The sequence below is a fragment of the Aotus nancymaae genome, unplaced genomic scaffold (assembly GCF_030222135.1).
Source record: "Aotus nancymaae isolate 86718 unplaced genomic scaffold, 86718_ANA_hifiasm-v0.15.2.pri h1tg000062l, whole genome shotgun sequence".
In the NCBI taxonomy this organism is placed as follows: Eukaryota; Metazoa; Chordata; class Mammalia; order Primates; family Aotidae; genus Aotus; species Aotus nancymaae.
In genome coordinates this window covers 31,230,498-31,255,846 of record NW_026988476.1, presented here as the reverse complement: position 1 = coordinate 31,255,846, position 25,349 = coordinate 31,230,498, and the positions used below count along the sequence as shown (strand labels likewise).

The 25,349-nt window shown below is 41.3% G+C and overlaps 1 long non-coding RNA gene across 1 annotated transcript in view; it reads left to right on the top strand.

Moving 5' to 3' along the window:
* Window positions 1-25,349, top strand: part of LOC135270406 (uncharacterized) — a 71,691-nt gene that overhangs the window by 6,379 nt on the left and 39,963 nt on the right. The window contains exon 2 of the long non-coding RNA XR_010338540.1: window positions 24,455-24,551. This is a non-coding gene — a long non-coding RNA (uncharacterized LOC135270406). The remainder of the gene's footprint in view (window positions 1-24,454; window positions 24,552-25,349) is intronic.

Genomic DNA, 25,349 nt, shown 5'->3' with positions numbered 1-25,349 from the left:
AGAAACATACAGGTACCTCCTTTTTCTGCTGTTAGGAGGTTAAGGGCCCGTCGGTTTTGGAGGGTTACCTGAGCTAGTGACGTGATTTGTCACTGGAGGTAGGCTAGAGAAGTGGCTGATGCTTCAATGGCTACACGGAGCTTGTCTTCCAGTTGAGCGGCTGAAGTGACACTGTAGCCAATTGCTCTGCTTCCTATTCCAGTGGCTACTAGAGATGATGCTAAAGAGAGGCCGACTACTACTGGGAGGAAAACAGCTCGTTTGTTTCGGCAAACGGGGGAGGAGGCGTAAGGAGGGTTAGGAACTCGGCCTGCTTATATGCCGTTAACTGTGGGACCAGAGTAACAGGTACGCAAGGGGAGGGAAGGGAGGCATTTATAACCTTGGTTAGGGTCCCATTACACTAAAAGTATCCTTCCAGAGGTGCATAGTGGGTGGATCTTACTTTTACAGTTGTGTTGCAGCTGAGGCTGTCAGTTGTTCTGTAGCAGAGAAAGAGATCCTGGAAGTGTGCTTTGAACAGCAGGATCCCTGTTAGGGTGGTGTCAGGTCCTGTAGGTTATCGTGACAGGTTGAACTCGGTCCAGAGGGGAACTGCAGCTAAGGGAGATTCATTGAGGGAGGCACACAAAAAACAATTAGTAAAGTTTAGGGCTTCAGTTAAACTTAATATATTAACGCCTTGCTGTACTACTGTTAACCGAGAGAAAGGTTGGGGGTTATTGCTCAAGGATTTAAGTTGGTTAGTTAAAGCAGCCTTATTTTGTAAAATGATGTTGCCTAATGAGCTGAGTCAGTCTATTTCCACTGGCACGACACGGGTATAGGTTTGATATATTTGCTATGTACCACTGGGGTGACTATTTGTAAACCTGGTGTATATTTTACCTGCAATTCCCTTTTCCCATTGATCGTGCCAGGGGTCACGAATAGTAAGGGACACCTTGCCTTGGTTGTTAATGGAAAGTACTTTACTTTTTGGGGTTTTATGTATGACACAAGAGGCATACAGGCATCCACCAAAGATAGCGCTCCACTTATGATAAAAATTCTTGGTTTGGTCATACAGAAAGCAGAGGCCAAAGTTATTCTGAGAGTTCTTAATAGTATTGGCCTTGGATTTTGGGAACTTGAATTTTATGAGAGACTTGTAATCTATGGGCTGGCAATTTACTTGAGCAATATATTGGGTCTTAGTAGTGGGGCCTTGTTTCCAGGATTCCTGCAAATAGAACTGACAGGCATAGTAGGGACTAGACTTAAGGGGAGATATTAGAAGGATTGCTAGGAGGAGGATTTGAAGGATTAGGAATTGATGGGCAGGGGCCGTGGGTGAGGTGGAGGCGAGTGGGACCCAGGGGTTTGGATTTCCATTGGTCATCTTGAGGTGCCACCTTAAGGCGGGACACATGATACCATGGGGTGTGACCCAGGAGCTTGGTAGCCATGGGGGTTGTTAGGATAACGATGTGGGGTCCTGACCACCTGGGCTGCAGAGATCCTGGCTGGAGCTCCCAAAGGAGAACACCGTCACCTGGCTGAAGGGGTGCTGCCGGGTGTGTCTCTAGGCCCTGGAACAATGGGGAGAGCACAATCTGCGTGCTCCATGAGTAAGTGGCGGAGGAGAGATAGATAGGGAAGGTAGGTGGCTAGGGGAGGTGGTTGCACTGGGAAATTATGGGAAACCAAGAAGGGCCGACTGTACAGCAACTCAAAGGGGCTAAGGCCTGTTGGTTTCCATGGGGTGGCTCGGATCTGGGTTAGAGCAAGAGGTAGGAGAGTGGGCCAAGAGAGTTTTACCTCAATGGTTAGTTTGGCTAAATGGTTTTTGAGGATGCCATGGGCCCGTTCAACCTTACCCAATGACTGAGGGTGGTAGGGGATGTGTAGTTTCCAGGAGATGTTGAGAGACTTGATGACCAGCTAGACTACCTGGGCTATGAATGCTGGACTGTTGTCTGACTGGATGGTGAGAGGTAGGCTGAAGCGGGGGATGATCTCTTGAATAAGAATGGAGGCTACCATGTCTGCTGTTTTCTGAGAGGTAGGGAAGGCTTTTATTCAACCTGAAAATGTATTTACAAAAGTTAGGAGGTAGCGAATTTTTCTGTGAGTGGACATGTGGGTAAAATTAATTTGCCAATCCTGAGCTGGCAGGTTGCCACGCATTTGGTGGGTGGGAAACTGTGGCCTTAAGCTTTCCTGAGATGAGACCTTAGAGCAAGTAATGCACGTCTTGTGTACCTGCTCAATTGTCTGTTGTAAACTTGATGAATAAAAGAGAGGTTATATAAAGCGGTACAATGCCTTGGGCCCTATATGTAAGGATTGGTGGATTTTGGCAATGATTTTAGGAGCCTGTTCCCATGGAAGGGCGATTTTGTTGTTTAGGAAGATCCAGCCCTGGTTAGACTTGGTTCCACCCTTTAATATAAGGTCCTGTCTTTCTGATGACGAGTACACCAGCAACATGGCTGTGGTAAGGAACAGGACCAGAGCAGGAGCTGGCCTGGTACTGGTTAGAGCCTTTGCTACCACATCTGCCCTTGCATTGCCCTGAGAAACAGCATCCTGCTGGGCCCGGTGCCCTTGTCAGTGGATGACCACAACCTCTTTGGGCAGCATTAGAGCTTGTAAGAGGTTAGAGATTTGGGTGGCATTGACTATGGAAGTCCCCTTTATGGTAAGGAATCCTCGCTCTTTCCAGGGGGCAGAGTGACAATAGGTAATAAGGAAAGCATATTTGGAGTCTGTATAGACATTTGCCTGTTTCCCTTTTGCTAGTGTGAGAGCTCGGGTTAAGACAGGGCATAGTCTCAGTTAGGAGAGACAGTAGGAGGTGTGTATGTGAGGTGTTTGACTTTGTGTATGTGAGATTAGTGAGTTGGAGAGTGGCCCCCACAGTCTGGAGAATATTTCATCCTAGCAAGGGAACTGAGCATGAGGGTATGATTAAAAAGGAGTGAGAGAAAGGGTGTCCCTCGAGGACACAGGCTAGGGGAGGAGTTTGGTTAGGACAGGAAGGCCTTCCCTAGATTCCCATGACCGTGACCTGGGAAGGTATACTAGGCCCTGAGTAGGAAGGCAATACAGAGTAGGTAGCCTCCATGTCCACTAAAAAAGAAATGGACTTACCCGCTACCTGCAGTGTTACCCTGGGCTTGGCAAGGGTGATGGGGGTCCTTGAGTCCGGGCTGCATCAGTCATCCAGAAGGCCAAGAAATTTAAGTGGAGGGATTGCTTCCCATGGACCAGCCTGCTTCTCACATAGAGGTGTGGGGAGTGGGCCTTTGGTCCAGGATGGGCAATTAACCTTCCAATGTCCAGTCTGTTTGCAATTTAGGCAGGGTCCAGGAGGTGGACGAAGATGGGGGCAACTCCAGGCCCAATGTCCTTCTTGACCACATCTATAACAGGACCTGGGCGGGGCCCTTAAAACATTTCGGACAGGTTTCGATGGACCTCCCTCACCAGATGTTCGGTAGGTTGCCAGCCTCAGGGCTGCTAAAAGAGCTTGGGTTTGGAGGTTTATCTTCTGCTGTAAGTGGGCCTGTCAGGTGGCCTCAGCCTTATCCTCTTGGCCATTAAAAACCTTAAATGCCATGTTTACCAGGTCTCATATGGGAGTCTGGGGGTCCTCCTTAGCTTTCTTAAGTTTTCTCCTTATATCAGCCACCAACTAGGAAATGAAGTGAGTGGCTAGGACTGTAGCTCCTGCTAAGGAGGCTGGATCCAGCCGGGTATGGAGGATTATAGCATTAGTCAGGCGGTTAAGGAAAGCGGCGGGGTTTTCATCGGGTCCCTGAGCTATTTCCCTTAACCTATCATAATTGACTACCTTTTGGGCTGCGCTTTGCATACCCACCAGGAGGCACTGTAGCATTTTGTCTTGGCGGCGGTGGCCATCTCGACTGTCCTGATAATCCCAGTTAGGGTCGGCCTCGGGGACCACTGCGTGCTTACTTGCATCTGGTTGTTAGTCAGATGTACCTGATTAGCGTGTTCCCGGGCTGCTGTAAAAATCCGGTCACGCTCGTCTGGGATGAGGGTGGAGGATAGGATTACAAACGTGTTATGCCAGGTTAAATTATATACCTGTGTAAAGTAGTGGAATTCTTTGGCGTAAGCAGTAGGATTGGTGGAGAAAGATCTTAGGTGTTTCTCAATGGCTGACAGATTAGAGAGGGAGAAGGGAATGTGCACTCGGACAATACTCTCTGCTCCGGCCACCTCATGGAGGGGGCAAAGGAGGGAGGCTTCGTTGCTAGGAGCACTGCGTGAGCAGGTGTGTGCACTAATGGGAGAGGCTAGGTTGGAATTAGGAGATGCAGGAACTGGGGGGGATTGTTGCACCTTTATTATTGCCCTTATTATTACTACTGTCATTACGACAACCTTTATCATTACCACCTTCAGCATCATCACCTTTACCATCACTACCATTACTATCATTACCATTACCATAACTTTTATTATGATTACTTTTACTATTATTACTATTGTTATAATTTTTATTATGATTATTACTATTTTTACTATTATTACCATTGCCTCCATTATTACTTACAACATACTACCATCACCTTCATTATTACCTTTATTATTACTTTTATTATACCTTTATTATTATTACCACTTTCATTACTACTACCATTATTAACAGTTACCTTCATCTTGAGGGCTTGAGTTGGTTAGTTAAGGTGGCCTTATTCGGTAGGTCCATTGGGGAAGCGACATGCCTTGAGGGTGACTGAATTTATAACTACCGCATAGGCCACTTTTCATCGCCCCTCGGCTGTCACTATTGAACTCCCATTTATAAAAAGGCAAGGTCTGGGCTAGAGAAAGGTTAGACAGGCCCTCCCGAGGTGTAACAAATGTATCTATTAGTTTAGGACAGGAATGGGCTGGGGAGGGGGAATGGGATGGAAGAGGAAACAAAGTAGCTGAGCTGAATAGCGAAGTGGGATGAGAGCTGACTGAAGGATTTATAAAGAGAAAGTAAGACTTAGAGTATAGAGGAATGGTAAAGAAGGCATTTTTTTTCTTTTCTTTATGGAAAGCCCTAGTTTGGGTAGGTTTTGGACTAGGCATCTTAATGGTGACTTGGGGTCTAAGTGGGACTTCTGGTTCCCCATAGTTGGCTTTTGTGGGGCAGTCACAGGCAAGGAAGGGATAGGAACAAGTACTACACCCAACATGGGCAGAAGAGTTCCTTTCCCAGAGGGGGTGGCTGAGAAAACCTACAGGCTACAATGATTATAATAAGGAAGATAATAAAAAGAGACAGGGCTAGGGCTATCCGCCACATGGCAAATTAGAGGCTACAATAAAGACAGTACCACATACAAGACTGATGGACAAAGGGTGGGTGCCCCCCAGATGGGAGACCAGTCTGATGCCTTCCCGGCCACATCCCCATGGAACCACGGGTTGAGGCCCATGGAAGCCCTGTAGCTGTTAGGCCGTGGGACTACACATAAACTCACTCACTCACTCACTCGCACTGGAATTAAGGAGAAAGGGAGAAAAATAGAGTTAAAAGTAGAAAGCGGCTGCCATCTTAAGGGTGCAGTCCAGCCACCATCTTAAGGGTGTGGTACAGCCACCATCTTAGGTGGAAGAGAAAGCTAAGAGCAAGAAGCGGCTGCCATTTTAAGGGCATGGTACGGCCGCCATTTTAGGTGAGAGAGAGAAAAAGTTAAGAGAGTCAGAAAGAGAAACAGAAAGAAACCAAAAATACAGTTTTTTACTTAACAGGAGCCTTTTATGCCAAATGGACTAGTTTAAAATAACAAATTTGGTATAAGCCAGGGGTTTGACTCTGCCTTGAGGCAGGGCTGCTTAAACAGAGCTTCTGAGTACCCACACCTCGGTTGCTGGTGAGGGTTCAGGAAAGTGGGGACATCTCCCTCAAATTCCTGACTGTAAAAAACCCCTCATGGGGAGATAACAAGAGTATAGGGACATCTCCTTTTACACTCAGGTCCTAAACTGGAGCTGCGGGCTCATGGGGAAGGAAGCCGGAGCCATGGACTCATGGCAGGGAGGCCTCCCAGGGTCACAGACCTGTGGGGAAGAAAAACTCATGGGGAAGGAAGCCAGAGTCACAGACTCATAGCGGGAGGCCTGCCAGGGTCACAGACCTGTGGGGAAGGAAAGGAAGCTGGAGGTCATGGACCCCATGGCTGTGGGAGTCCCGGACTCCCAATGGGAATCCCTGATGCTGTGCAGCGGTTTTCAGACAGGGACTCCCTGAAAACAGCAGGTGGAGTAGTGGGTAACAGAAGTCTTACCTTGTGGTGAAACAGCAGCTCCCTGGTCTGGCTTTGAGTGGAGGAGTCAGTTTCTCCCAGGAGGGGTCTTACAACTCCTCCCAGGTTATGGCACCACTTGTAAGGTCTGTTCTCACTGAGGATAAAATGAAGAAACTGAGGCCAGCACGAAAATAATTTAATGCGAAGGAATTTATTCAGACTCCCGGGTGAGGTTCTGTGGTCCAACAGGAGGGGCCGGAGAAGTCGCACGGACTCCTCTCAGATGTAGGGTTTTATATGGAGTGAGGGAGCTGGATTGGTTGTGGTAGAGCAGGACTGCTATTGGGTAAGTTACAAGCCTTTACCTAGGACTTGACTTGTTGTTGATTGGAATTACTCGGCTGCTATTGGTTGTTAAGACGCTAGGGTTACCGCACCTTGTTTGCATACTGGGCTATTTTAAGGGAAGGCCAGGCTGTGCGAGCATGGGAGAAGGGAACAAGCTTGAGCATGTCTGAGCATGTCTGAGCTTGCCTGAGCTCATCCAGGCTTGTCTGAGCTTTGAGAAAGAAAAAAAGGGGGAGTATGCGTCTGTGCTCCTGGCAAGGCAACCGGCCTTACACTCATAACTGCCTTTTTTTTCCCCAGGTGCTCTGTCCTGGGAATGTAGGGCTTTATTTGAGGTTTCTGTCATGCTGCTGCCTTTTTTTAGGGATGCCCTGCCCAGCGAGGAGGCAGCCTATTCACAGTCTGCCAGCAGATGCATTGCTGAGCTGCTGTGGACTCCACCCAGCTGCTGTGTGAACTTCCCTGCAGTCCTGTTTTTAGGGGTGTAGTTAGAACTGCCTCAGCAATGGCAGCCTGTCTCTGTAATGGCACACTCTGTCTGTAATGGTGGACTGTTTCAGCAATGGCAGACTGTCTCAGCAATGGCGGGCTGCCTTGGTAAAGGCAGGCTGCCTCAGCAATGGCGTACCACCTCAGCAATGGTGGACTACCTCAGTAGTGGTGGACTGCTTCAGTAATTGTGGATGTCCCTCCCCTACAGAGCTGGATGATCCCAGGTTCAGCTGTGCTCGATGTGAAACTCTCAATACAGAATGTTTCAGATTGCTGGTCTTTGTGGGGGTAGGACTGGCTGAGACTGATCACCTGCCTAAGACCCCCCTTTTTTTTTCCAGTTGAACAGGTGACTCTGTCTCCCAGGCATTCCAGTCACCAGTTGAAATGGTGCCCTGATTTGTGTGAGATTTTGTGCAGAGACCCACTGTGCCACCTGAAGCAGCAGTGCTGGAGACTCGTGGTGTTTTTTCACCTGGGAATCTCCTGTCCTGGCTCCCTGTTTCAGTCCCCTTTTTTTCAGTTGAACAGGCAACTCTGTCTCCCAGGCATTCTAGTCACCTGTTGAAAAGGCGCCTGGATTGGTGTGAGATTTTGTGCAGAGACCCACTGCACCAGCTGAAACAGCCATGCTGGGGACCTGTGGTGCTTTTCTACCCAGGAATCTCCTGGCCTGGCTCCCTGTTTCAGTCCCCTTTTTATCAGTTGAACAGGTGACTCTGTCTCCCAGGCACTCCAGTCACCAGCTGAAATGGCGCCTGGACCCGTGTGAGTTTTTTGTGCAGAGGCCCACCTTGTCAGCTGAAACAGCCATGCTGGAGACCCCTGGTGCTCCTCTGCCTGGGAATCTCCTGGTCTATCGGCAATAAAAATCTGTCTGGAAATGGAGCAACCACTCACCCTCCATGGTCTCCCTGGGAGCTGCAATCCAGAGCTGCTCCTACTCGGCTATCTTGGATTCCTCTCTCCATTGTGTTATTCTTATGCATTTGCATATTCATAGCTTAGCTCCCACTTATGAGTGAGAACATACAATGTTTGGTTTTCCATTCCTGAGTTATTTCACTTAGAATAATAGTCTTCAATCTCACCCAGGTCACTGTGAATGCCATTAATTCATTCCTTTTTGTGACTTAGTAGTATTCCATCATATATAAATATACCACAGTTTCTTTATCCACTCACTGATTGATGAGCATTTGGGTTCATTCCATGTTTTTGCAATTGCTAATTGTGCTGCTATAAACATGCATGTGCAAGTATATTTTTAGTATAATGACTTCTTTTCCTCTGGGTAGATACCCAGTAGTGGGATTGCTGGATCAAATGGTAGTTCTACTTTTAGTTCTTTAAGGAATCTCCACACTGTTTTTCATAGTGGTTGTACTAGTTTATAATCTTACCAGCAGTGTACAAGTGTTTACTTTTCACCAAATCCATGCCAACATCTACTATTTTTTGATTATGGCCATTCTTGCAGGAATAAGATGGTGTTGCATCATGGTTTTGGTTTGCATTTCCCTGATCATTAGTGATGTTGACCATTTTATCATATGTTTGTTGGCCATTTGTATATCTTCTTTTGAGAATTGTCTATCATGTCCTTACCCCATTGGTGGGATTTTTTTTTCTTGTTGATTTGTTTGAGCTCATTGTAGATTCTGGATATTAGTCCTTTGTCAGGTGTAAGATTGTGAAGATTTTTTCCCAGTCTATGGGTTGTCTGTTTACTCTGCTGACTGTTCTTTTGCTGTGAAAAAGCTCTTTAATTTAATTAAGTCCCAGCAATTTATCTTTGTATTTATTGCATTTACTTTTGGGTTCTTGGTCATGATATCCTTGCCTAAGTCAATGTCTGGAAGGGTTTTTCAAATGTTATCTTCTAGAATTTTTAGTTTCAAGTCTTAGATTTAAGTCCTTAATCCATCTTGAGTTGATTTGCATATAAAGTGAGAGATGAGGATCCAGTTTCATTCTCCTACATGTGGCTAGCCAGTTATCCCAGCACCATTTGTTGAAAAGGGTATCCTTCCCCACTTTATGTTTGTGATTGCTTTGTCAAAGATCAGTTGGCTGTAAATATTTGGCTTTTTTTCTGGGTGCTCTATTCTGTTCCATTGGTCAATGTACCCATTTTTATACCAGTACCATGCTGTTTTGGTGACTATTGGCTTATAGTATAGTTTGAAATCAGGTAATGTGGTGCCTCCAGATTTGTTCTTTTTGCTTAGTCTTGGTTTGGCTGTGCAGGCTCTTTTTTGATTCCATATTAATTTTATAATGATTTTATTCTAACTCTTGAAGAATGATGGTGGTATTTTGATGGGAATTACATTGAATTTGTAGATGGCTTTTGGCAGTGTGGTCATTTTTACAATATTGATTCTACCCGTACATGAACATGGGATGTGTTCCCATTTGTTTGTGTCATCTATGATTTCTTTCAACAGTGTTTTGTGGTTTTCCTTATAGAGGTTTTTCACCTCCTTGGTTAAATATATTCCTGTTTTTGTTTTTGTTTTTGCAGATATTATAGAAGGGATTGAGTTCTTGATCTGATTCTCAGCTTGGTCGCTGTTGATGTATAGAAGAGCTACTGATTTGTGTACATTTATTTTGTATCTGCAAACTTTGCTAAATTCTTTCATCAGTTCTAGGAGCTTTCTAGAGGAGTCTTTAGTGTTTTCTAGGTAAACAATCTTATCATCAGCAAACAGTGTCAGTTTGACTTCCTCTTTACCAATTTGGAAGCCCTTTATTTCTTTCTCTTCTCTGATTGCTCTGGCTAGGACTTTCAGTACTATGTTGAAGAGGAGTGGTGACAGTAGGCCTCCTTGTCTTGTTCCAGTTCTCAGAGGTAATGCTTTCAACTTTTTCCCATTCAGTATTATGTTGGCAGAGGGTTTGTCATAGATGGCTTTTATTATATTGAGGTAAGTCCCTTTTTTTGAGTGCTTTTTCTGCATCTATTGAGATAATCATATGATTTTTGTTTTGAATTCTGTTTATGTGATATATCACATTTGTTGGCTAACATATGTTAAATCATCCCTGCATCCCTGGTATGAAACCCACTTGATCATGATGAGTTATCTTTCTGATATGTTGTTGGATTAGGTTATCTAGTATTTTGTTAAAGATTTGTTAAGGAAAATCTATGTTCATCAGGGATATTGGTCTGTAGTTTTCTTTTTTGGTTATGTCCTTTCCTGATTTTGGTATTAGGGTGATACTGGCTTCAAAGAATAATTTAGAGAGGTTAGACTCCTTTTTGTGTCTGTGTGTGTGTAATAGTGTCAATAGGATTGGCACCAATCCTTCTTTGAATGCCTGGTAGAATTCTTCTGTCACTCCATCTGGTCCTAGACTTTTTTTTGGGTAATTTTTAAATTACAATTTCAATCTCACTGCTTGTTATTGGTCTGTTCAGGGTATCTAATTCTTTCTGATTTAAGCTAAGAAGGTTATATCTTTCCAATAATTTATTTATCTTTTCTAGGTTTTCTAGTTATTTGCATAAAGGTTTTCATAGTAGCCTTGAATGATCTTTTGTATTTCTGTGGTGTCAGTTGCTTATATCTCCCATTTCATTTCTTCCTGAGCTTATTTGGATATTCTCTCTTCTTTTCTTGGTTAATTTTGCTAATGGTCTATAAATTTTATTTATCTTTTCAAAGAACCAGCTTTTTGTTTTATCTTTTGTATTTTCTTTTGTTTCAATTTTATTTATTTCTGCTCTGATCTTGGTTATTTCCTTTCTTCTGCTGGGTTTGGGTTTAGTTTGTTCTTATTTCTCTAGTTCTTTGGTTGTGACCTTAGATTTGTCTGTGCTCTTTTGGACTTTTTGATGTAGGTGGTTAGGGCTATGAACTTTCCTCTTAGCTCTGCCTTTGCTGTGTCCCAGAGGTTTTGTTAGGTTGTGTCACTACTGTTATTCAGTTCAAAGAATTTTTAAATTTCCATCTTGATTTAATTTTTGACCCAATGATCATACAGGAGGTTATTTAATTTCCATGCATTTGCATGGTTTGGGAGGTTTCTTTTAAAGTTGATTTCTACTTTTATTCCACTGTGTTCTGAGAGACTGCTTGATATAATTTCAATTTTCTTAAATTTATTGAGGCTTGTTTTGTGCTGGTCTATCTTAGAGAAAGTTCCATTTGAGCTATTGGATAGAATGTATATTCTGAGGTTGTTGAAAAATGTTCTGTATATATCTGTTAAGTCCATTTATTCCAGGGTATAATTTAAATCCATTGCTTCTTTGCCACCTTTCTTTCTTGATTACCTCTCTAGTGCTGTCAGTGGAGTACTGAAGTCCCCCACTATTATTCCATTGCTGTCTATCTCAGTTCTTAGGTCTATTAGTAATTGTTTTATAAATTTGGGAGCTCCACTGTTAGGTGTATATATGTTTAGGATTGTGATATTTTCCTGTTAGACAAGGCCATTTATCATTATATAATCTCTTTCTCTTTTTTTAACTTCTGTTGCTTTAAAGTTTGTTTCATCTGATATAAGAATAGCTACTCCTGCTCACTTTTGGTGTCCATTTACATGAAATATCTTTTTCCACCCCTTTACCTTAGGTTTGTGCGAGTCCTTATGTGTTAGGTGAGTCTTTTGAAGGCAGTAGATGGTTGGTGAATTCTTATCCAGTCTGCGATCCTGTATCTATTAAGTGGAGCATTTAGGCCATTTACATTCAATGTTAGTATTGAGATGTAAGGTACCATTCCATTCATTGTGCTACTTGTTGACTGTATAACTTTGTTTTTGTTTTTTAAATTGTATTTTTGCTTTTAGGTCCTGTGAGATTTATGCTTTAAAGAGGTTCTGTTTTGATGTGTTTCCAGGATTTGTTTCAAGAGTTAGAGCTCCTTTTAGCAGTTTTTGCAGTGGTGACTTGGTAGTGGCAAATTCTCTCAGCATTTGTTTGTCTGAAAAAGAGACTGTATCTTTCCTTCATATATGAAACTTAGTTTCACTGGATACAAAATTCTTGGCTGATAACTGTTTTGTTTAAGGATGCTGAAGATAGGGCCCCAATCCTTTCTAGCTTGTAGGGTTTCTGCTGAGAAATCTGCTGTTAATCTGACAGGTTTCCTTTATAGGTTACCTGGTGCTTTTATCTCACAGCTTTTAAGATTTTTTGTCTTAACTTTAGATAACATAATGACAATGTGCCTAGGGAAAGATGTTTTGCAACGAATTTCTCAGGTATTCTTTGTGCTTTTTGTATTTGGATGTCTAGGTCTCTAGCAATGCCGAGAAAGTTTTCCTTGATTATTCCCCCAAATCCATTTTCCAAACTTTTAGATTTCTCTTCTTCCTCAGAAACACTGATTATTCTTAGGTTTGGTTGTTTAACATAATCCCAGACTTCTTGGAGTCTTTGTTCATATTTTCTTATTCTTTTTTGTTGTTGTTGTTGGATTGGATTAATTTGAAGACCTTGTTTTTCAGCTCTGAATTTCTTTCTTCTGCTTGTTAATTCTATTGCTGAGACTTCCCAGAGCATTTTACATTTCTATAAGTGTGTCCCTTGTTTCCTGAAGTTTTGTTTTTTATTTATGCTGTGTATTTCCTTGAATATTTCTTTCTTCATTTCTTTTATCATTTTTTGGATTTTCTCAAATTGGGCTTCACCTTTCTCTGGTGCCTTCCTGATTAGCTTAATAACTAACCTCTTGAATTCCTTTTCAGGTAAATCTGGGATTTCTTCTTGATTTGAGTCCATTGCTGGTGAGCAAGTATGATTTTTTTGGGAGTGTCAAAGAACCTTGTTTCATCATATTACCACAGTTGGTTTTCTGCTTCCTTCTCATTTGGGTAGGCTCTGTCAGAGGGAAGGTGTAGGGCTGAAGGCTGTTTAGATTCTTTTGTCCCATGGGGTGTTCCTTTGATGTAATACTCTCCCCCTTTTCCTATGGATGTGGCTTCCTGGGAGCCAAGCTGTAGTGATTGTTATCCCTATTTTGGATCTAGTCACCCAGCAAATCTACCAGACTCTAGGCCAGTATTGGGGGTTGTCTGCACAGAGTCCTGTGATGTGAACCCTCTGTGGGTCTCTCAGCCTGGCTTGCCAGTACCTGTTCTGATGGAGGTGGCAGGGGAGTGAAATTGATGCTGTGAGGGTTCTTAGCTTTGGTGGTTTAATGCACTATTTTTGTGCTGGTTGGCCTTCTGCCAGGAGGTGGCACTTTCCAGAGAGCATCAGCTGTGGTATGGGGAGGAACAGGTATTGAGCAGGGCCCTAGAACTCCCAAGAGTATATGTCCTTTGTCTTCTATTACCAGGGTGGGTAGGGAAGGACCATTGGATGGGGGCAGGGCTGGGCATGTCTAAGCTCAGACTTTCCTTGGGCGGGTCTTGCTGCAGCTTCTGTCAGGGATGGGAATGAGGTTCCCAGGTCAATAGAATTATGTTCCTAGGAGGAATATGGCTGCCTCTGCTGTGTCATGCAGGTCATCAGGGAAGTGGGGGAAAGCCAGCAGTCACAGGCCTAACCCAGCAACCATGCAATCTGAAGGGCCGGTCTCACTTCCACTGTGACCCCGTCACCCAACAGCACCAAGTCTGTTTCCAGGCAGTGGGTGAGCAGGGCTGAGAACTTACCCCAGGCCACCCACTTCCCAGCTGCAAACGCAAATATGGTTTTCTTTCTTCCCTAGCTTGTGGAGTTTGCACACTGGATTCATGCCTTCCCTGGAGTTCTGGCCAGGAGGCTCCTCAATCAGTTTAAATTGTTACAAAGTTCAGCTGGAGATTTCCTTCTCCCTGTGGCCTTTTGCCCAGCACCTCTGGCTGCCCTCCAAGAGGACCCCTGTGTGGCCAGACAGAAATGGGTTGCTAGGGGACCCAGTGAGTTCCCAAGCATTTTCCTCCGGCTTCCTCTACCACTGTATTTTGCTTAGCTCTATAAATTGATTCAGCTCCAAGTAAGGTTAAAATCTTTTCCAATAATCTGGGCCTTTAGTTTCCCAAGTGGGGGTGTCTGTTTAAGAGTGGACGATCTCCCTTTCCCAATTCCACAGTTTGGGAACTCACAGTATTTGGGGTGTCTCCCAGGTCCTGCAGGAGCAATCTGCTTCCTTCAGGGGGTCTGTGGGTCATTTAAGGTTTTCTGATTTATTCTTGCAGTTGTACTGGAGCAAAAATTCATGATGCAAGCCTCTACACACTGTCCTGTCCGATTTTTCAGAGCTGCAATCTAGTCCTGACTCCCATCTGCCATGATCCCTCCAATCCAATCCAACTTCTTGATGTCATAGTTCCTTGACACTGTCATCTCCAGTGACCTTATTCACTGCTCCTCAGCAACCCTCTCCTAAGGTCATGCACTTGCTTACAAGACTCTACTTGGGTGAATTAGTTTTTGACTACCTCTTCGTCTGTATACTGCAGCTCTCACTCCTTCACTGTCTTTGCTCCACTCTTGCTGAACACCTTTCACTTCCTGTAAGCCATGTTATTCCCCAGCTCAAGGCAACATTTGAGGGAACAAATATGTTATCTTTGCTTCAAACAATTCCTCCTCCCAGTGTCAAGATTCCAGCTATTTATCTAGGTTCCACTTACTCATTAAGTTTGAGCTTAAGCAGTACTCTGTTAGGAAAGCCTTCACTAACCCAAATGACAAGATGAGGTCTCCCCATTTTACTTTATCAAAACATCGGACATTCATCTCACAACTTTGATGAATTACTTATAGAATTACCTAATTTTGTCCTGTCCCATCCCTGCTACACTGTAAACTCCACAAGGACTGGAACCATACTCTCAAGAAGTGGAACTTGTTCACTGTGGCATACTTAGCACATGGCGTAGTGGCTGGTATACAATATACTCAGTAAATATTTGTTAAATGGACAAATGAATCAGTGAATGACTGGTGAGTCTGAAGTTACAGAAGAAAGAAGGAATTCATTATTAATTTTAACATGAATATGATTTATCAGCTTTATTCACATTGTCACTAATTTTACATGTGTGTATTCTTGTGTGTGTGTGTGTAGTTCTATGAAAATTTACCATATATACAGATTTGTGTGACCATTGCCACAGTCATGATACACACAGTTCCATCACAAAGATTCCTCATGCTGGCCTTTCATAGTCATAGTCATCTCTCTCTTTCCCTTCCTCTTCTCTAATCATTGGTAATCACTAATTGTACTCCACCTCTATTTTAAAAAACCCAGCTTATTGAAGTATAATTGACATACAAGTAACTGTACATATTTAATGTGTGCAATTTGATTGGTTTGGACATATGCGAACACCCATGGTAACACCACGATCAAGGTAACAGACAAGGTAACAGACATATCTAACACCTCCCAAAATTTTCTTGTGTCCCTCTGTTTTTCATTTTTATTTTTTGTGGTTAGAATAATTGATACAAAATTACCCTCTTAACAAGTTTTGAAGTGTACAATACTATATGGTTAACTATAGGCACTATGTTGCTCTCTAGAACTTATTAATGCAGCATAACTGAAACTTTATATCCGTTAAACTAGTCCCTGTTTTCTCCTCCCCTCAACTTCTGGCAACCACTATTCTATTCTTTGCTTCTATGAGTTTGACTATTATAGCTGCATCATTTAAGTGAAATCATGCAGTATTTGTCCTCCTGTAACTGTCTTATTTAATGTCTTCAAGGTTCATCCATGTTGTCCCACATGACAGGATTTCTTTCTTTTTCTTAAGGCTGAATAATATAATATTATATATATATATATATATATATAATATTTTCTTAATCCATTCATTTGTCAATGGACACTTGAGTTGTTTCCATATCTTGCTTATTGTGCATAATGCCACAATGACATGAGAGTGCAGATATCTGTCCAAAATTCTGATACCAATTCCTTTGGCTCTATACCCAGAAGTAGATTGCTGGATCATATGGTAATTTTGTTTTTAATCTTTTGCAAAACCTCCATACTATTTTTCATAGCTGTTATACCATTTCCACCAGCAATGTACAGTTTCCAGTTTCTCTACATCTTTGCCAACACTTGTTATCTTTTGGGTTTTTTTTTTTAATAGTAGCAGTCCTAATAGATGTGATGTGATATTTCCTTGTAGTTTTGATTTGCATTTCCTTGACAAAGATGTTGATAATCATTTCATATACTTATGGGCTATTTGTATATCTTTTTTGGAGGAATGTCTGTTCAAATCTTTCACACATTTTAAAAATCAGGTTACTTATTTTTTGCTATTGAGTAGTAGAAGTTCCTTATGTGTTTGGGATATTAACTCCTTTATCAGATATATGGTTTGCAAATATTTTCTCCCATTCTTTCAGTTTCCTTTTTGTTCTGTTATTTCCTTTGCTATGTAAAAGCTTTTAGTTTGAGGTCATTCCGTTTATCTCTTTTTACTTTGTTGCTTATGCTTTTGATATCATATTCAAAAAATCATTGCTAAGACTGTCAAGAACTTTCCTGCTATGTTTTCTTCTACAAATTTTACAATTCAGTCTTAAATATTTAAGTCTTTAATTCATTTTGAATTGATTCTTATGTATGATGTAAGGAAGGAGTCCAATTCCTTTTCTTTTTGTATATAGATATTCAGTTTTCTAATGCCATTTGTTGAAGAGATTATCTTTTTCCCCAATTGTGCATTCTTTTCAAACATAAGCTGGCTGTATATTCATGAGTTTATTCTGTGCTGTCTAATTTGTTCCATTAGTCTATATGTCTGTCTTTATGCCAGTTCCAATCTGTTTTCATTATTGTCACTTTTGTAGAGTATTTTGAAATCAGGACGTGTAAGACATCCAACTATGTTCTTTTTCAAGTTTGTTTTGGCTATTCAGCATTCTTTGAGATATCATATGAATTTTAAGATGGAGTTTTTTTCTTCACACACAAAAAATACCTTTGGGATTTTGATAGAGATTGCATTAAATCTGTGGATCACTTTGGGACATATTGACATCTTAACAATATTAAGCCTTCCAATCCATGAACACAGGGTGTATTTCCCTTTATTCACATCTTTAATTTATTTCAGCAATGTTTTATGGTTTTCAATGTGCAATCCACCCCCATTATTTTGTCATTTTCAGAATGAAATGATATAGTATATTACCTTTTGATACTGGCTTTTGTCATATACAATTTTTCTGAGATCTATCCAAGTTGTTATGCTTACTGGTTTTTTTCTTTTTATTGCTGAGTAGTATTCTATGGTATGGATATATCACAGTTTGTTTAACTATTCATCAGTTAGAGGCATTTGTTTTTCTTATTTTTTGGCTATTATGAATAAAATTGCTATAAACATTCATGTACAGCTTTAGTGTGAACATAAATTTTATGAGTAAATGCCTAAGAGTGCAATTGCAAATCATATGGTAAGCACGTGTTTATTTTTGTAAGAAATGGTTGTATCACAGATATGCATATGTTAACAATATTATGCTTAAACTTGCTAGTATCTGTGCTATATAAAAATAGAATTAAACCATTTGTAGTCTTCTGGGACTTACTTTATGACTCAATATTAGATTTCTAAGATTTTTCCATGTTGCATACACCTGTAGTTCATTAATTTTCATTGCTGTATAAATGTTTCACTTTGTGACTATATCACAGTATCCAGTCAATGGTGGATTAAGTGGCACCATTTGTGAACAAAGTGCATTATTCTGTGAATGAGATATTATTCATCTGCAAAAATCTCTTTAAGCATCTTCCTAGGAATGGGGTTGCTCAGTATAATGAAATTTGAATTTGAATGTTCAGCTTTCAGATGAAAGGTTGCATTAGTTTTCTAGGGCTGTCTTCACAAAAGACCACAAACTTAGTGACCTGAAACAACAAGAATTTACACTCTTACAGTTTGGGAAGCCAGAAACCTGAAATCAGGGTGTCAGCAGGGTTGGTTCTTTCTGGAGAATATCAGGGAAAATCTGTTCCATGCTTTTCTCCCAGCTTCTGGGGCTTGCTAGCAATCTTTGGCATTTCTTGATTTGCAGAGGCATCACTCCAGTCTCTGCCTCCATCTTCACATGACTTTCACCCATTTGTGTGTTGAGAAATTTTTATAGAATAAAAACCTCGAAGTGGTGGAAGGGATATAATCCAAAAACAGGTAAGTAGAGATGGAGAAGAACACTGCAAATTGTACCATGGTTTATAAAACGTTCACAATATCTCAACTCAAACCAATCCTGTGAAATAGGCATTATCTTAATTTATATGATTGATTGGAACTGAAAAGTTTTCAGAGCTGGGCTGTCAGAGCTCAAATCTAAGATTTCCCAGGATTCAAGTTGGATAACTTCCATGTACATAAAACTTAGACCTGTTTTGCTGGATTGCCATTTGGATATTTCGATGTGTGAAGTATCTGGTAATATTAACTGTTTAAAATAGACTTTGCCATGTCCCTGCTTGTCTATAAATCTAATAGTCTTTCAGGATGAAACTGTACCAGTCAGAGCATTGGGCATTAGTTAGATTCTTATAAGCAGAATGCAACCTAGGTCTCACAAGCACAGTTCATAATAGAGTTTATGCTCCTATGAGAATGGAATGCTGTGCTGATCTGACAGGAGGCAGAGCTCAAGTGGTAAAGCTTGCTCACCCACCGTTTACCTCCTCTGTATGGCCTGGTTCCTAACAGGCCACCCACAGGTACTGGTCCACGGTCAGGTGGTGGGGACCCCGATATGTATGTCTTAAAATTTACATTCTAATTTTCCATAGATGGTTATATCATTTGGAAGGGAAAAAATAAAGAGGCATATGACTGGGGAAGGTGAAAAGGGATTAGATTGTCAGTGGCTTTGGGCTGTGTCACTTGCAGTTTCTTCTACTTGCTACTACTTGCTGGTTCTTTCTATTCACCTTTCACTTCTGAGCTGAATGTATTTCTTCAATATGGCCATTTCGAATACCAAATCTTAATTCAACCCCTGTTGTTGTCTCTCCTAGTAACCTGATTTCCCATAGAACATCTATCACACATTGCAATTACATGTCTTTGTTATCTTTGTCCCTTCCACTAAACTCCAAAAGACCAGGGATCCTGTCTCTTTGGTTCACCATTGCAAACTTACTGCCTCACTTAGTGTCTGGCATCTAAGAAATATGTATTGAATTAATTAGTAATTTTTAAAAAATACATATTTTGTTGCATTTTAGGTTCTGGGGTACATGTGAAGAACATGCAGGATTGTGACATAGGTACATACATAGCAATGTGGTGTGCTGCCTCCATGCCCATCACCTATAGCTGGCATTTCTCCCTTTGTTATCCCTCCACAACTCCCTACCCTCCATGGTCCCTCCCCTAGTCCCCCCCAACAGACCTCAGCATGTGATGTTCCCCTCCCTGTGTCCATGTGTTCTCATTGTTCAACACCCACCTATAAGTGAGAACATGTGGTATTTGATTTTCTGTTTTTGGGTCAGTTTGCTGAGAATGATGGTTTCCAAGTTCATCCATGTCCCTACAAAGGACTCGAACTCATCGTTTTTGATGGCTGCATAGTATTCCATGGTGTATATGTGCCACATTTTTCTTGTCCAGTCTATCATCGATGGGCATTTGGGTTGGTTCAAAGTCTTTGCTATTGTAAACAGTGCTGCAATGAACATACACGTGCATGTGTCTTTATAATAGAACAATTTATAATCCTTTGGATATATACCTGTTGGGTGAAATGGAATTTCTATTTCTAGGTACTTGAGGAAACACCACACTGTCTTTCACAATGGCTGAACTAATTTACACTCCCACCAACAGTGTAAAAGTGTTCCTATTTCTCCACATCCTCTCCAGCATCTGTTGTCTCTAGATTTTTTAATGATCACCATTCTAACTGGCGTGAGATGGTATCTCAATGTAGTTTGGATTTGCATTTCTCTAATGACCAGTGATGATGAGCATTTTTTCATATATTTGTTGGCCTCATATATGTCTTCTTTTGTAAAGTGTCTGTTCATATCCTTCACCCACTTTGGAATGGGTTTGTTTTTTTCTTGTAAATCTGTTTTAGTTCTTCGTAAATTCTGGATATAAGTCCTTTGTCAGATGGGTAGATTGCAAAATTTTTTTCCCATTCTGTTGGTTGCTGGTTCCCTCTAGTGATTGTTTCTTTTGCTGTACAGAAGCTCTGGAGTTTAATTAGATCCCATTTGTCTATTTTGGCTTTTGTTGCCATTGCTTTTGGTGTTTTAGTCATGAAGTCCTTGCCTATGCCTATGTCCTGAATGGTTTTGCCTAGGTTTTCTTCCAGGGTTTTTATGGTGTTAGGTCTTATGTTTAAGTCTTTAATCCATCCGGAGTTAATTTTAGTGTAAGGTGTCAGGAAGGGGTCCAGTTTCCGCTTTCTGTACATGGTTAGCCAGTTGCCCCAACACCAATTATTAAACACAGAATCCTTTCCCCATTGCTTGTTTTTGTGAGGTTTGTCAAAGATCAGATGGTTGTACGTGTGTGGCGTTGCCTCTGAGGCCTCTGTTCTGTTCCATTGGTATATATCTCTGTTTTGGTACAAGTACCATGCTGTTTTGATTACTGTGGACTTGTAGTATAGTTTGAAGTCAGGTAGCATGATGGCTCCAGCTTTGTTCTTTTTGCTTAGAATTGACTTGGCTATGTGGGCTCTCTTTTGGTTCCATATGAAGTTTAAGGTGTTTTTTTCCAGTTCTGTGAAGAGGTTCATAGGTAGCTTGATGGGGATAGCATTTAATCTATAAATTACTTTGGGAAGTATGGGCATTTTCACAATATTGATTCCTCCTAACCATGAGCATGGAATGTTTTTCCATCTGTTTGTGTCTTCTCTTATTTCATGGAGCAGTGGTTTGTAGTTCTTGAAGAGGTCCTTTACGTTCTTTGTTAGTTGTATTCTGAGGTATTTTATTCTCTTTATAGTAATAGTGAATGGCAGTTCATTCTTGATTTGGCTCTCTTTAAGTCTGTTATTGGTGTATAGGAATGCTTGTGATTTTTTCACATTGATTTTCCATTCTAGGACTGCTGAAGTTGCTTATCAGTTTCAGGAGATTTTGGGCTGAGACAATGGGGTCTTGTAAGTATACAATCATGTCATGTGCAAATAGAGACAATTTGACATCTTCCTTTCCTAGTTGAATGTCCTGTATTTCTTTTTCTTGCCTGATTGCTCTGGATAGAACCTCCAATACTATATTGAATAGGAACGGTGAGATAGGGCATCCTTGTCTAGTACCAGATTTCAAAGGGAATGTTTCCAGTTTTTGCCCATTCAGTATGATATTGGCTGTGGGTTTGTCATAAATAGCTTTTATTATTTTGAGATACATTCCATTAATACCTAGTTTTTTAAGAGTTTTTAGCATAAAGGGTGGTTGAATTTTGTCAAAGGCCTTCTCTTTATCTATTGAGATAGATAATCATGTGGTTTTTGTCTTTCGTTCCATTTATGTGGTGAATTATGTTTATAGACTTGTGTATGTTGAACCAGCCTTGCATCCCTGGGATGAAGACTGCTTGATTGTGATGGATAAGCTTTTTGATGGGCTGTTGCAATTGGTTTGCCAGTATTTTATTGAGGATTTTTGCATCTGTGTTCATCATGGATATTGGTCTGAAGTTTTCTTTTCTTGTTGAGTCTCTGCCAAGTTTTGGTGTCTGGATGATGCTGGCCTGATAAAATGTGTTGGGGAGGATTCCCTCTTTTTGGATTGTTTAGAATAATTTCAGAAGGAGTGATACCAGCTCCTCTTTGTATGTCTGGTGGAATTCGGCTGTGAATCCATCTGGACCTTGGCTTTTTTATTGGTAGGATATTAATTGCTGCCTCAACTTCAGCCCTTGTTATTGGTCTATTCAGGTTTCAACTTCTTCCTGGTTTAGACTTGGGAGGGTGCAAGTTTCCAGGAATTTATCCATTTCTTCCAGGGTAACTGGGTTATGTGTATAAAGTTCTTTGTAGTAATCTCTGATGTTGGTTTGTGTTTCTGTGGAATCTGTGGTGATATCCCCTTTATCGTTTTTTATTGCATCTATTTTATTCTTCTCCCTTTTCTTTTTCATTAATCTGGCTAGCGGTCTACTTTGTCAATCTTTTTTAAAAAAACAGCTCCTGGATTTATTGATTTTTTTGAAGGGTTTTTTGTGTCTCTCTTTCAGTTCTGCTCTGATCTTAGTTATTTTTTCTGTTCTGCTAGCTTTTGAGTGTTTTTGATCTTGCTCCTCTAGCTCTTTCAATTTTGATGATAGGATGTCAATTTTAGATCTTTCCTTGCTTCTTATATGGGCATTTATTTTTATATATTTTCCTCTAGACACTGCTTTAAATGTGTCCCAGAGATTCTGGTACGTTGTGTCTTTGTTCTCATTAGTTTCAAAGAACATCTTTATATCCACCTTCATTTCATTGTTTATCCAGTCAGCATTCAATAGCCAGTTGTTCAGTTTCCATGAAGTTGGGCAGTTCTGAATTATTTTCTAAATTGTGAGTTCTAATTTGATTGCACTGTGGTTTTAGAGACTGTTATGATTTCCATTCTTTTGCATTTGCTGAGGAGTGATATACTTCCATTTAGGTGGTCACTTTTAGAGTAGGTGTGATGTGGTGCTGAGAAGAATGTATATTCTGTGGATTTGGGGTGGAGAGTTCTGTAGATGTGTTAGGTTTGCTTAGTACAGATCTGAGTTCAAGTCCTGGATATCCTTAATAATTTTCTGTCTCATTGATCTGTCTAATATTGACAGTGGAGTGTTAAAGTCTCCCACTATTAATGTGACGGAGTCTAAGTCTCATTGTAAGTCATTAAGAACTTGCTTTATGTATCTGGGTGCTCCTGTATTGGGTGCATATATATTTAGGATAGTTAGCTCTTCTTGTTGGATTGATCCTTTTACCATTTTGTAATGCCCTTCTTTGTCTCTTTTGATTTTTGTTGGTTTAAAGTCTATTTTATCAGAGACTAGGATTGCAACTCCTGCTTGTTTTTGCTCCATTTGCTTGGTAAATCTTTCTCCATCCCTTAATTTTGAGCCTTTGTGTATCCCTGCATGTGAGATGGGTTTCCTGGATATAGCACACTGATGGGTTTTGGCCTTTTATCCAATTTGCCAGTCTGTGTCTTTTGATTGGGGCATTTTGCCAATTTACATTTAGTGTTAGTATTATTATGTGTGAATTTGATCCTGCCATTTTGATGCTAGCTGGTTGTTTTCCCTTTTAGTTGATGCAGTTTCTTCATTGTGTCGATCCTATTTACCATTTGGTATGTTTTTGTAGTGGCTGGTACTGGTTGTTCCTTTCTATGGTTAGTGCTTCTTTCAGGAGCTCTTGTAAAGCAGGTCTGATGTTGATGAAATCTCTGAGTACTTGTTCGTAAAGGATTTTATTTCTCCTTCGCTTATGAAACTTAGTTTGGTTGAATATGAAATTCTAGGGTGAAAGTTCTTTCCTTTAAGGATGTTGAAGATTGGTCCCCACTCTCTTCTGGCTTGTAGGGTTTCTGCTGAGAGATCTGCTGTGAGTCTGATGGGCTTCCCTTTGTGGGTCACCCAACCTTTCTCTCTGGCTGCCCTTAGCATTTTCTCCTTCATTTCAACCCTGGTGAATCTGACGATTATGTGCCTTGGGGTTGCTCTTCTTGAGGAATATCTTTGTGGTGTTCTCTGAATTTCCTGGACTTGAATATTGGCCTGCCTTGCTAGGTTGGGGAAGTTTTCCTGGATAATATGCTGAAGAGTGTTCTCCAGCTTGGATTCTTTCTCTCTGTCACATTCAGGTACACCTAACAAACATAGTTAGGTCTCTTCACATATTCCCATATTTCTTGGAGGCTTTGTTTATTTCTTTTTACTCTTTTTTCTCTAATCTTGCCTTCTCATTTCATTGAGTTGATCTTTGACCTCTGATGATATCCTTTCTTCTGCTTGGTCAATTCAGCTATTGAAACTTGCGTATGCTTCACGAAGTTCTCATGTTGTGTTTTCCAGCTTCATCAAGTCATTTATGTTCCTCTCTAAGCTGTTTATTCTCGTTAGCATTTTGTCAAATCTTTTTTCAAGGTTCTTAGTTTCTTTACATTGGGTTAGAACACGTTCTTTTTTAGCTCAGAGAAGATTGTTATTACCCACCTTCTGAAGCCTATTTCTGTCAATTCATCAGACTCATTCTCCATCCCACTTTGTTCCCTTCCTGGTGAGGAGTTGTGATCCCTTGGAGGAGGAGAGGCATTCTGGATTTGGGTGTTTTCATCCTTTTTGCACTGATTTCTTCCCTTCGTTGTGGATTTATCTACCTGTGGTCTTTGTAGTTGGTGACTTTCAGATGGGGTCTCTGAGTGATATTGAAGTTATTTCTTTCTGTTTTTTAGTTTTCCCTCTAACAGTCAGGCCCCTCTGCTGTTGGACTGCTGGAGGTCCATTCCAGAACCTGCCTTCCTGGAAATCGCCTGCAGTGGCTGCAGAACAGTAAGTGTTGCTGCCAGTTTCTTCTTCTGTTATCTTTGTCCCAGAAGGATACCCTCCAGATGTCAGCCTGAGCTCTCCTTTATGAGGTGTCACTTTGGATATACAGGGGTCGGGGAGCTGCTGGAGGAGATAGTCTGTCCCTTATAGGAGCTCTAGTGCTTAGTGTGAGCATCATTGTTCCATTCAGAGCTGCTGTGCAGGTACGTTTAAGTCTGCTGCAGCAGAACTCATAACCATCTTTTTCCCCAGGTGCTCTGTCCTGGGAAGGTGGGGCTTTGTTTATAAGAAGTTCCCGATGTGCTGCTGCCTTTTTTCAGGGATGCCCTGCCCAGTGAGGGAGTAGTCTAGTCACAGTCTGCCAGCAGATGTGTTGCTGAGCTGCTGTGGGCTCTGCCCAGCTGCTGTGTGAACTTCTTTGCAGTTTTGATTATAGAGGTATGATTAGAACTGCCTCGGTAATGGCAGTCTGCCTCAGTAATGGCAGATTGTCTCTGTAATGCTGGACTGCCTTAGTAGTGGTGGACTGCTTCGGTAATGGCAGATGCCCTTCCCCCAATAGAGCTGGACCATCTCTGGTCCAGCCAGATTACCTGGCTCCCTATTTCAGCCCCCTTTTTTTCAGTTGAATGGGTGACTTTGTCTCCCAGGCATTCCAGGCACCAGTTGAAAAGGTGCCTAGATTTGTGTGAGTTTTTATGCAGAGTCCTCCTGTACTGGCTGAAACACCTGCACTGGAGACTTGTGGTGCTTTTCCACCCAGGAATCTCCTGATCTGTGGACAGTAAAAATTCATTTGGA